Source organism: Panicum virgatum, chromosome 2N (assembly GCF_016808335.1).
Source record: "Panicum virgatum strain AP13 chromosome 2N, P.virgatum_v5, whole genome shotgun sequence".
NCBI lineage: Eukaryota > Viridiplantae > Streptophyta > Magnoliopsida > Poales > Poaceae > Panicum > Panicum virgatum.
Window position 1 is genome coordinate 44907059 of NC_053146.1, and position 6000 is coordinate 44913058.

Here is a 6000-nt window from a genome sequence, read left to right on the forward strand (position 1 = left end):
ATGAGTAGTAGTTTTATATAATTTATATATTGATTTCTCTCAATCAGTGATGTAATGTAACGCACCGCGTCGTATTTGTCTCAATTCTCGATACTATTCGTCCAATTAGAACACAATATCATCTTCAGATAATATTATATTTTTGCATGATATAAATATTATTTACTTTCACTAATTTTGCATTACTAGGAGTGTTGAAACATTAAATTACAAACAAATAATCAAGTAATTTGCGAATTGATTACATCATTGTATAGGTTATTACTGAAAAGACTTTTGAATATTTTTGCATGGATCAAACTGAATTTTTTTTGATTTATTACGAATAATAGAAGCATACTAACATATAAACTCTATAAGCTACACATAATTGATAATGGTAGCATATTTGTTAATTTACTTCAATTGCTATTATTATTGTGTAGATATAATTACTATAATTATTGTTCAGCTTAAAAAATTAAGATATAAATTTTTGTTATATTATTCTAATTATTAAGTTTGTTATGAATAAATTTAAAAATATTAAAAATTTAGTATAAATGGGAACTGATTGGCCATTTTTCATGGAACACGTTAGTGCCGGCTAGCCTTACAGGCCGGCACTAACGTGCCCTCGTGACGTCAGATTGGCACGTTAGTGCCGGCTAGTAAACCTAGCCGGCACTAAACTGCGAAAGTTAGTGCCGGCTAGGATTACTAGCCGGCACTAACGTGCCAATCTGACGTCACGAGGGCACGTTAGTGCCGGCTGGTAAGGCTAGCAGGCACTAACCGAGCCATCCCCGCCAAACAAATTACCCCCTTCTCCAAATTTTTCAGATCGCCCAACAAACCCGCCCGCGTGCGCCGCCGCCTTCTTCCCCGGCCGCCTTCTTCCTCGCCCGCGCTGCCGCGCACCTCGGCGTCCTCGCCGCACGGTCCGTGCAGCCGCCCCTCGAGGTCATCCCCCGCCGTCGCGGCCGCCCGGCTGCCCCCACCGCCCCCCGACCACGCCGCCCCTGCCTCCGCCGCCGCGCGCCTCGTCGTCCTCGCGCGCGGCCCGTTTCGCGCAGCCCGGCTGCCCCCGCCGCCCCGACCACGTTGTCAGTGCCGTTCTTCCTCGTCGTCCCCAGCCCGCCGTCCCTCCTCGTCGTCCCCAGGCCGGCCGCCCCCACGCCTCGTCGTCGTCCTCGCCGGCTCGGCCCGCGCCGCCGCGCACCTCGGCGTCCTCGCCCGGCCCGCGCCGCCGCGCACCTCGGCGTCCTCGCCCGGTCCGTGGAGCCACCCGTTGAGTCATCAGCGCCATCGCGGCCGCCCGGCTGCCCCCACGCCGCCCCGGCCCCGACCACGCCGCCCCTGCTTCCACCGAGGTAATTAGTTGTTTCCAATGTTAATTTGCCGAGTAATTAGTTGTTTCCAATATGAGCCAATTAAGGACTGAAACCATAAAAAAACATGAAATTATGGAAATGTCTTTTATATAACAAATTAGCTAGGTCATACGAAATATATACTGCCCTACACAACACATCTTGATCATATCCTTCTCTTTTGGTATCCATGCAAAACTAAAATCAATAAGTTTCTTTTTAATTCCTAAAACAGTTTTTATACACTATTTGTTTAGAAAGCATTGCGGTTCCATTTGAAAACAAAAAAATGAGCTTAACTATTGCATTTATTACAAAATGCATGTGTAAAAAATTATAAGATTTCGAACAGGTCAAGGGCATGTAGACAGTTCCGTATGCAGATGTGTTTTTATTAGTGTTGGTCACCGAGGTCTGAGAACAAGCTAGATGGGTAGGGTCACATGATATTGTACGACCAGTAATGCAAAACTCCTAAATTTATCGTGGAAAAACCTAGATTTAAACCACTGTTCTTGCACATGCTTGTGTCGTCTTATTCATAGGTATATTGCATTTTTGGAGGATTTTTCAATTTTCATGATCAAAGTGTTTCTATGATGGTGGACGGAATTAAAGATCATGTTGAGTGTTGTAGTTCACCGCGGCATGATGTTATTTCATTATTCTGCCATCCTAGTTATGTTGAGGTCAGGAGGATATCCTGCTGCAATATTATCACTGCACCTTGATCTAATTTTCTTGCATCAATAAAATTTCCTTTATCTAAACATTAAAGACCACAATCACACTAGGAATCCGCTAGCTATTTAGAGTCCATCATTATTTAAAAGAAGATACAATAGAACCTAGAGTCTAGATGCACGTAAATGGAATAAACAGAAATACCCGAAAGAAAAAGGACAGAAATGTTTCCAACCCTCAATTTGGTACTAGAATATATTGCTGCTGACATCACAAATAGTGAATCAGTAAAAGAATGTATCTATACTTGGATAAACAAAAGGTTCCATTGCTACTTCTTGATAACTGGAGTCCCGTAGTAGTGCACCATGTAGTTTTGTGTACTCTTTCTTATTTAGCTCTCCAATTTGGCGAATGAAGCATTTGATAAATGTTCTGAAAGATTACTGTTAGATCTTGTTGATTTATGACAAATCCTTCACAAGTGGGTGTATGACACTACTACATATCTTTTCTCTAAGGTACATGGTTGAGTGGAGATGACTCGTTGTAAATTAAATCGATCCCATTGGACCAAGTCTTGGTCATGCACTCCAATGGAGCTTTTCTTTATCTTGCGGCATTATCACAGTATATATGCTTATCTCATTTAGTATTTCACAATCTGGATGTTGCTATTGCATACAAAATAATCTAAAGGCCTTAGCAACTAATGGCAGCAACTTGATTGCCAATGGCTCAGTATCTACTTGCTGCATGCATGTTGACAGTCATAGCTTCTTGGGTCAATTTTAGTTACTTGTCTGCAGCGACAGATAATGGGAGATTATCCATCATGCACTCTCTTTGTTTTTTATTGTTTCAGGTAGTGGAAATGGATCCTACGGACAACCAAGACGAGTTAATGCACGAGCTCATTCGTGGTAGTTCTGGGCACATAGCTCCAGAGTTTGATGAGGACGAGAACGATGGCAGCCAATTTTTAAACTTGCATTATCATGGCGACGAGGAGCAAGATATTAGTGGGGAGGAAGAAGGAAATGTCGAGGAAGCCGAGGTATAAAAGTTTAGTGATTCTTTCAGGCATCAGGATAAACGTTTTGTCAATATATATGTTAGGAGCAAGATATTGTTTGTGACACATGCGGCCCAGCTGCGAACTATTTGTGTTATGTTGCTAGCTTTGTTGATGATTTCAGTCCTTGTGTAAGGAGTCGTGCTCCAGCTAAAAATTCTTATGAATGTTTCAGTCAATAAGTTACCTAATATCATGATAATTTTCGATCTGGAACCCTTGCTTGCGGGTTATGAAGGTTACGCATACCTGCCGCGACATCCACTAGTTGCTAGCAACCCGCTTGATAAATTTGCGATTCTTTCAGGCATCAGGATCGACGAAGCCTAAGCGGAAACGTGGCTCCAAGAGGAAGATGTTAGGATGTACGACCATCACGGAGATCAACGAAGCAACCGGCGAGCCACTAGCTCCTGGTCAAATTAAGACAACATTTGTAAATCAATTGGGATATCTTGTTAGGGAATCCATCCCCATAAAGTATAAGCTTTGGAAGAGAAATAAAGTCTCTGATCGACCTGAAGATATCGTGCCAGATTCAGAGAAAGATTTGTTATGGAAAGAGGTGTCGTTGCACTTCAACTTTCCCCCAGGCAAAGCTGACAAAATAAAGGGATGGGCATTTAAAAAGATGGCAATTCAGTTCGCCTCATTCAAGAAAAAATTGGTGGCAAACTTTGTCAACAAGGGCCTCACACCAGATTTTGATAAAGTCTGGAAGAAGCAACGAGAGTGGTGGAATGAATTCGTGAATTACAAGCACAGTGCTGACAGCATGGCAGCCTCGATTCAAGGCAAAATGAATGCTAGCAAAAAGAAAAACTTCCATAGACTTGGGCCCGGAGATTATAAGGTTGCCATTCCGAAATGGGAAAAGATGGAAAATAATTTAATTGTAAAAGGAATCGTACCGCAAACCTTGAGTTGGCCCAAACGAGCAAGGTATTACTTCTATGCTCATGGAGGCACACTAGACCCCGACACTGGAATATTTGTGACTAGCGACGTACTAAGAGAGGCTGCCCAAAGACTCGAGGACGCAATGAGGCGTACCGAAGAAGGAACCTTCCAGCCCAACAGAGAGAATGACGAGCTGACTTACGCTCTTGGGAATGCGGAACACACTGGACGGACCCGAGGTGTGGGCGTAGTTCCATGGAAATATGGCTTTTCCGGAGATCTCGAAACCTACCGAAGCCGATGCAGAAGCAAGGCAGTAGTGGCTGAGAAGATTCATAGCCTAGAAAACCGGATAATGTCACTTGAGGCAGCAGTTGGGCAACGCTCGGACCAACCAGCTGCCAATGTGGAGATCAGCCCCTCTTCTCAGCGTCGTAGCAGTGTTGCTTCCACGGAGCACCCTAATTTGGGTGCCGACAGGCCGAGGGACCCCATTGACGACATCACCGTTAGGACCCAATGTGAGCTTCTGGTTCTTTATGGGAAAAAGCTTAAAGTTTGTGCTGAGGGTTATGCGGAAGTCCAAGAACAGGGCGGGACAATACATTGCCAGCCGATTCCTGAAGGATTCGCCAGAGTCTTTGTTGACCGAATTACTGAAGAACGCTGGGAAGACATGGACCTTCCGATCCCTATAAGTCCTGAAGAAACAGAACTACAACATGCCGTACACACATGGATCGCGTGGCCAAAGCGCGACATAAGATTGGTGCAAGCAGACACAGATTCCGCTCGGTGCTCAAGGCAAAGATCACCAACGCTAGCTGATAGGAATCCTAGTGTTGGCCCACCTTCTCCACCGCCTGCACGGGACCCCAGCATGGATCCACCATCACCAGCCGCACAAAGCGAGCCAATTCTGGCATCATCACCAGCCGCACAACAGAATCAGAGTCAGCGACAGAAGTCATACACGGTACCTTCGGTCCAGCCATCTCATAAGCAGCAAAGAAAGAAGAAAAAGAAGGCGCCAGAAGAGGAAGAGGCAGAAGAATCGTTTCAAACCTTCTTGCTGAAGCGCAAGCTACTGAGGGAGGCTGCGAACAAGAAGCCAGAAATAGATCCGGTTGCAAAGGCACACTTTGTGAAACACTTCATTAAAGATCCCACCAAGGAGAAAGAGAGTCGGATTATGATCGGCAGATCAGAAAGTGCTACAGCAACCCCAAGAATCGCCTGATTAATGCAAAGACCGTTCCCCAGCTCGGAGAGCAGTCCAAACAATCGATCCCTCCGTTGATAGTGCCGCATGAAGACTGTCCCGATGAATCAAGAGATCCGTTGACCATGGCTGGGATGATATTGCAAACTGATCTAACAAGGGCTCAATTGCTTGGGGAGGCCCTACAGAATGCCCGCGGCAGGAAAAAGTTTGTACTTGGTGAACCTTTGATATGGCCAGAGTTGCTACCATTCCTACCAACGAGAATGGCCGAATTACACAAATGGTATGCCGTGCAATCTAAAGCTAGTAAATTAGAGATGTTCCCAGCTCGGATTAAAGATGAGCATTTCTGGCGGGGGGCAGATGATGTATATATCGAGTTTGCATCACTCTACGATTTATACCATCAAGATGCCCTTCACAAGTCCCTCGTCAGTGTATGGTACATGTAAGTATTGTCTCTCATTTCATTATTTTAGCCTTGAGTGTTGATTGATCCCCGTTTTTCTTGTGTCCCGTAGGTCAAAAATTCAAATTTGCCGAAAGAAGAACTTTCATAACGTCGGGTTCTTCGACCCCGATATTATACACGAGAAATCGCTAGCGATAAATCCTGGAGACATAGTCAATGTTATATACAGGGGGTTGTGTAAAAATAGCATGTGTCCCTTCATTCTCTTGCCATACAACCATCAGTGAGTCGTTCTTTGTTAGACTTTTTTTTCAATCCCTTCGTATTAATAATACCATTTAATAACTATTAT